Genomic DNA, 7,768 nt, shown 5'->3' on the forward strand with positions numbered 1-7,768 from the left:
CAAGCACTGTCAGGATTTTGCCCCATTGCAAAAGAAACAAAAACAAAAAAGAAAATGGAGGGAATGCTAACAAAGGGAGTGTTTGATCAAAATAGCAGCATTCAGAGAAAAAAGTTAATCTCAAAAAAAATATAAGCAGGAAAGCAACCATTAAATCTTTGCTAGTATCTGATTTGACAACTCAGTGGAAAAAAGGGAGATTGAAATTTTGATGCCAATAAGTTGTTACCATCCTATTTTGAGCGTTAAGGGCCCATACTCTGCAGATTCAGTGTTATTTTTCCCTCTTCTTTTCCAGAGAGGTGAGGTCAGTTCTCTGCAGGTGGATGGATGCTGGCCCTCCAGTGAGGCCTCAGCTCCTGCTACTTAGAGGTGACTTCTGAACCAAGGCCACATCTCCATCTACCCTTTCATTTTAGGGGCTGGGCTGCTGAGAGTCTGGTAATGTCTCTAGGGCAGTGGATCACCCCACAATTTAGCAATTCAAGGGGACTCTTTCAGAACTTGGCAGAAAGTCACATTTTGCTCTCCTTGGCCTGGGAGCCTGTCTTGAGCTTAGACTTCCAAGGCTGCAGGATTTCAGATGACTGATATCAGAAGCCCCTGTGCTGGCCTCAGGGGCCAGAGGATTTTACCCATTTTTTTTTCCTCTTGGAAGACGGTAAGACAATATTCTATAAACGCCTGTAAAGGGACCATGGAATCCATAAGAACCATGAAAAAGTCCTGCAGTATGAGATTCCTCGACTTCTGAACTATTAAGAAGAAAAGAAAAAGATTCAAGTCCCCCCTTTATGATGCTCGTTGGTACAATGCTATGAGCTGAGGTGGCATTGAAACCATAAGGTTGTCCATGGCATTTGAGACTTCAAGACTAATATATGCTAGGAAGGAAGGAAGAAAAGAAAGAAAGAAGGAAGAAGAGAAAGAAGGAAGGAAGGAACTTTCTCTTGAGGTTTGGGGTGCTCTTTTGTTTTCTTTCAATCCCCCTCCCACCCTAGGCAGACTTTTAAGAAATTATTTCTTCTACCCTAGGTCTCTGGGCTATCCAGACTCTGGTACAACACTAGCCAAAAAAAAAAAAAAAAAAAAAAAAGAAAGAAAGAAAAGAAAAGTTATTGAAATGATTCCTACTGATATTCTGCTACTTTCAGATTGGTGCCTTATCCAGTCATCATCAGAGAGGCTTCCTCTGGCAGCAGATGGGAGCAGGTGCAGAGACAGACAGACATCATTTGAAGAGACAGTTTAAATTGGAAGTTTCTCTAGGGTCCCTCCCCTTGGAACTTGGGGAACCCAGCAGAAGAGGGGTGGAAAGATCATAGGAGTCAGAGGGCATGGAGAACCCCATGAGTACACAGATAAGCAGGGCTCACATGGAATCATGGACACTGTAGCAGCAACATGGGGCCGACACAGGTCTGCACCAGGTCCTCTGTGATGTCACGGCTGTTGACTTAGTGTTTCTGTGGGACTCCTAACAGCGGGAACAGATCTACCTATGACTCTTTTGCCAGCTCTTGGGGCTCTTTCCCTCCTATTGGGTTGCCTTGTCCAGCCTCAATATGAGGGTCTTTTCTTGTATTATTTCTTGTATCTTGTTTTATCGTGTTTCGTTGTTGTCTCTAGGAGGCCTGTTCTCTTTTGAATGGAAATGGAGAGGGAGTGGATCTGGGGATGAGGGGAACCGGGATGGGGGTGGAGGGAGGAGAAATGGTGATTGGGATGTATTGTATCAGAGAAGAATCTATTTTTAAAAGCAAAATATTCTAAAAAGGAACTTACTATTTGACTCTGTGTATGTATGTGCCCATGGTCATCTGTGTGCACCTGTGTGCATGCATGTGGAGGCCAGAGGCCAAGGTGGGGTGGCTTCATCAGTCAATCTCCATACTAGTTTTTGGAGACAGTGTTTCTCATTGAACTCAGAACTAAGTGATTTGGCTAGACTGACCATTATGAGAACTCCAGGACTTCCTGTCTTCCTCTCCTCAGCACTGAGACTAAGGTATGCTCTGCCACCCTGAGCTTTGCCCATGGGTTCTGGGGACAGGATGCAGATCTTTACGTTTATAAGGCAAGCATTTTGCCAAGTGCTGGAGAAAGTGGAGAAACATCATACACCGTGTGCCTACTGTATGCTCTGTCTGCCCACTGTGTACCCCTTATACACCATGTGCCTACTGTATGCTCTGTTTGCCCACTGTGTACCCCGTATACACCGTGTGCCTACTGTATGCTCTGTCTGCCTACTGTGTATGCTGCACTCTGAACCTGGCCTCTCAGGCTTGCTACACATTGCCATACTCTTGGCAAATGCCTCTGCAGTTTGTAGATGGGAGCTTTGCATGTGAAGGCAGAGCGTCGTGTTAGCATAGGCTGAACTCAAGGAGCTGAGGGTTGTAAAGTGGACACCGACTGCAACCCGGCCCCTCACTGTTTTTACCACGTGTTCTTTCAGGGCTAAGGCTTGGGCAAAGGCTGGAGTGTGACTGCAAGGCCTCCTGGTACAGCGGTGGGGGTTGAGTGCTTCAGAAGGGAAGCTCTTTATTGCATGTCATTGTCTGATTTTTAAAGAGCATCTTTGGTTCTAGGAAGTGAGCATTGCAGACCTTGGCCTCAGCCTGTCTTAGGTGATTCAAGGCCCTTTGAAGCTCACTTGGCGCCCTATCGACAGCCAGTCTCTGGAGGGTTATAGTCCACAGGAAACCTATGTTGGTACTTGTAACTTGGGGCAGGGGTTATCCCTTGTGAATCAGCCCATTCCTCTGAGCCAACACATGGCTTCCTTTAAAGCATAGGGAAAGTGTGACTAGGTGAGGTGTGAATGGGGAAAGTGTGAATAGGGGGAGTGTGAATAGGTAAAGTGTGAACCTGTGCACTCAGGTTTGTAAGGAAAGCAACTCCTTAAGAATCTTGTATGGTTGCACTTCCTTTTTGTCTCCGAGGCTCCCTTGCCGACGTCATAGTTAGAATGACGTTAATGAAAGTTTCCTTCTCGTTTGTTTTCATGCCCAGCATCTCATTCCATGAGTTTTCCCAACAAACTGTGGCCGAGCATGAGGGGGTCATGGCTCTAGGTGAATTGTGCCTGAGATGGCTGGAAATTTTCCAAACTATTTGCATTTTGTTACATTTTTCCCTCAAGAACAAAGAGAAGAGTCCATGGAGAGCTGCCGCTTGGGAAGGTGAAGGAGAGACCGGGGCGGACAGAAGGAATCTGCTGACTTCATCAAGCTCTCCTTCCACCCCGTGGTGTGACCAGTTCACACTGCAGCAAATGTCCACAGTCCTGGCCATACTTGGCAAGACTGTGAGCTTGTCCCCGAAGATGAGGACTGGTCCTCAGGAGCCCCAGACTTCCTCCTGCTAGAATTCAGGTGTGAGCTGAGATGAACAAGGAGAGATGAGGAAGCCTGCATGCCAGTGGGTGCCGAGTGGATAGGACGGCTCTTTTAATGCCCAGGAGGGGTGTGGATTCTGGAGCAACCCGACTCTTGGTGAGTCACTAAGACCTAGCTTCCTTCTGCCCTTTGCAAAGGATGTTACTTAGATGAAGTAGAGAGGGGGTAGGAGTCCTTCCAGGACCTGACCAGGTGCCCAGTGACTATGAAGGCTGTGGAAAGCTACCAGGACTGAAAGTCCCCCAGTCAACCCCTAAATGACCTTGGGCAGGTAAATGGCACTGCTATTTTCTTCCTTGCTTCCCCAAGAGGGTTTTAGACTCTCTAATTATTTTTAAACTTCCCTTCACCTAAGACCTCTGGGGATGTTCAGTACAAATGCTATATTGTTTCTACACACACTCCCCCTTCCCTAATTCTGAATCCATAATTCTAGGGTGCACGCCGAAGCAGCTGCAGGTCCCCTTAGCATCGCAGGGAGGCTAGCCTCTAACTTATGGGCCTGCCACATGTGGGTGCTGGGACTACAGATGCCAACCAACAGGCCAGGCAAGGCTAATATCTGTTGCTCCTGGGCTACAGCATGAAAATGAGCCTTTAAATAAAAATACATGCTTGGCTCTGCAAGCCACAGAGGGCCACCCTGGTGTGAAGACTGCTTTTAATATTATAATGAGGAATGATTGTGTCTTTATTGCGCATTGTTTCCTTTTAAAAAAAATGTTTTTAATTAAACATTTTTTAAATTAATGAATTGTCTATAGATGTATGTGTGCATGCATGTGTGTGCATGTATGTGTGTGTGTGTGTGTATCCATGTGCCACAGCATATGTGAAGTCCTAAGGAGAGCTTGCAGGAGACTGCTCTTTCCTTTGACCATTGTAGGTCTTGGGAACTGAACTCGGGTCCTCAGGCTTGAGGGTGAGCTCCTTTACCTGCTGAGCCACCTTGCCTGCTCTCCTATTATTTTTCTTAATGCAGTCATTAAGTTTGAGACAAGCAGAGGAGACTATAAGTGAGGAGGGGCTCTTTGAATTCTCAACTGCATAAATTACATCAGCTTGGACCATTCCCAGGTGGTTTATTTATTCCTCCTTATGTTTTCTGAGCAATCAAATTATCACTTCTTCACTTCAAACATAACAAATCATGCTGCCACATATGGGACAAGCCCAAGAAAGATTAATCTCTTCTCCAGTCTCCCTTCAGGGGTCTGTGACTTGTTAAGTCTGGAGTGGGGAAGAGGGTCACAGGTCCATCCTGAGTTTCCTACACATTCTTCAGATGACCCAAGTGACCAACTAAGAGACCTTTTGGGTACCACCATCATTCAATCTCAGGTAAGACCCTGACTGTGGGTGGCAATGAAGGTCACTGGTTGTACCTTTGCCAACCTAGCATGTACAAGGATCCTGGCTTAGAGCTGCACAGTTGTTGGAAAATGAAATTGAATTTAACCCATCTTTTCACATAAGATCCACTAAAAAAAAAGTCTGTGCGAAATTCCCGAGATGACTCACGAGGAGTCTGCTGTAGTAAAGTCAACAAAAGCCATTCTGTTCTGATGGAGTCACAAGCAGGATGTTGTAGGCTTGTGTACATGTGAGTTCATTGGTACACACTTGTGTCAAGTTGGGAGAGTATGCCCCAGCCCCTTGCATCTACCCCAGCCCCCAGGCCGGGTCTGGATTTATAATCCCAGCAGGTCAGTACCATTCCCCAGGGTACTTAAGTGATCTCCCAAAAGAGGAACACGTGGTCTCCCTTTCTTCCTCCTGGAGGTCGTGTTCCCATGGCTTCCTGGTTCCCCCTCAGGGCCACCCCCCCATTAAACCTGAATATTTCTTAATTTGGCTTGTTTTGATTTGGCTTGATTGGAATTTTTGCATCGGCAGGGAGCTCGCACTAGGAAATATTCCTAACAACTTGTGTGCACGAGTGTGTTTTAAGGCATCTGTGTATGTACCTGTGTGTTCCATTTTAAAGAACAAAATTGGGTTCACACCACTTTGTAACTATCTCTTCCTGTCAACCTACCATCAGCACATTTTCAGTGTAACTTCTTTGTGTTATTTTGAAGTATTTAAGAAATGTACCACAGTCGGGCGGTGGTGGTGCACGCCTTTAATCCCAGCACTTGGGAGGCAGAGGCAGGTGAATCTCTGTGAGTTCGAGACCAGCCTGGTCTACAAGAGCTAGTTCCAGGACAGGAACCAAAAGCTACAGAGAAACCCTGTCTCAAAAATCAAAAAAAAAAAAAAAAAAAGAAAAAAAAGAAAAAAAAAGAAATGTACCACAGAACCATGTTTTGCATATGAACCCTCTGAAGACCCCTTGTCCACAAATGCTTAAGTGTGTATTTCTAACAAACAAGGAAAATCTATAGTGTTATCCTGAGATCATCAACAACAGGAAATTGATACCAATTCCTTGGTTCCCATACTCCAGTGGGTTTCAACAACTGTCTCAACAGTGTTCCCTGTAGCGAAATCCTCTGCACTGGAATCGTGTCCCTCGCACCAGAGGTTTCCATGGTCACCATCCACCTCCAGTGACCCTGACTCTTCCTGTGGATGTGTGGTCATATGTGTGCCCATGCAGGGCATGCACATATGGAGCTCAGAGCTGGTGTCGGACATCTTCCTCAGCCCCTCCACTGTAGCTTTTGAGGAAGGGTCCCTTCCTCACTGAACCTAGCTCACTGATTCTTCTAGGAAGCCACTGCCTCTGTCCCTGCTGCTAGTGTGCAGCTGCCCACTGCTCTGTCTGGCTCTGCATAGGTTCTGGGGATCTGAATGTGGGCTCCGCATTCATGTGACAGCCATTTTACCAGCTGGGCATTTCCCCAGCACTGGTCTTGGCTTCTCTGTGGATGACAGGCCAGGTGCTTATTTCGTGCTGTATCTCTCACTTTGAATTTGTTTCCTGACTCCTCCTGATTAGATTCCAGCTAGGTGTCTTCACCAGGGACTTACAGAAACGCAGCTGTTTGCAGCCTCATGGGTGACACAATTTAATCTTATCCCCATTCCTTGTGATACACCTCTGATGGTCAAGGTGGAACCTCCGGGCTTGTGTACTGCCATAGGTCCCACTCCCCCACCCCACCTGGAATTAGGATAAATCTGACGGCAGGTCTTTTTGGCTACACGAATGTCCCATTTCCCACCAAACCATGCACTTACCTGCCTGCTTGTATTTGTGGTCTTCTGGTGTCTGAGTTTATTCATTGGCTATAATCCATTACTACCATTGTTTGCTTAGATTTTCAAATTGTTCCAGCTTGATCAGAGGAACCCTTTAGTTTAGTTTACCCAGCACATTTTCATCCCTGAGCATGTGCTATGCCCAGCTTGTACATCCTCTTTCTTAGCCCAGGAAGTGTTTCTCCAAAGCACTGGTCCAATTTTGTGGGATGGGTAATCAGAAGCTAAGACATGGAAGATAGGTGTGCTTCTTGCTACTGGTATTGGTGCCCATGAGAACTCTCTGTGCACAATCTAGGGAGAATAATGATACCCTTCTGCCCATCTCTCCATCCAAACTAAATTTATTCTGCTGTTCTCCAATTCCAGGCCATCATTGCTGTTTTTCTTTTGACATCTACACTCTATTTCTTGGAAATAAAGAATTATGCCCAATGATGTGGTCAGTCTCCTGTCTTTGTTACCACCAGGGGCTTCTGAAGGCTTTCCTTACCTTCTGGATGCAACCTTGACGTGGGGTTTCTTCCCCTATGCAAATGCCCTTCTCACTGTTGGGCTTCAGCCTCCTGGGGTGTCATTCCTAGTGGATTTCTTGCTAACCTATGTTGGCACCAACATTACAGTGGGCTATCACACATACACACAACTCACAAACATACACGCACACACACAACAACCCTGCACACCTGCCATGGGTATGTGCTTCATACAGCTTTATTATCTGATTTATCTGTGAATGTGTTTTTGTTGATGTACCTCCATCTTTTAAACATGGTCTCCATCATCAGGTGGCTTTTTTTCTTTCTCTGTCAACACAAGCCTTGGCAAAAAAAAAGGGGGGGTTATATAAATTAGGGCTCTCCAGAGGAAAAGAACCAACAGGAAATGGACCTCTAAAAGGATTAACTCTAGATCTTGGAGGACACGATTGTGGAAGCTGAAAAGTCTGATGACATGCCATCTGTGAGCTGGAGCTTGGAAAACCACTGGGTAGGTAGAAGGAGACAAAATGAGGAGCTGATAGGCCAGAGTCCCATCTGAGTCTTCAGGCCTGAGGACCAGGATATGGAGGGCAGTGGGACACAGAGGGCAGTGGGACACGGAGGGCAGTGGGACACACAGGACACGGGGGCGTAGTGGGACACAGAGGGCAGCAG

Source organism: Chionomys nivalis, chromosome 9 (genome assembly GCF_950005125.1).
Source record: "Chionomys nivalis chromosome 9, mChiNiv1.1, whole genome shotgun sequence".
Classification (NCBI taxonomy): domain Eukaryota; kingdom Metazoa; phylum Chordata; class Mammalia; order Rodentia; family Cricetidae; genus Chionomys; species Chionomys nivalis.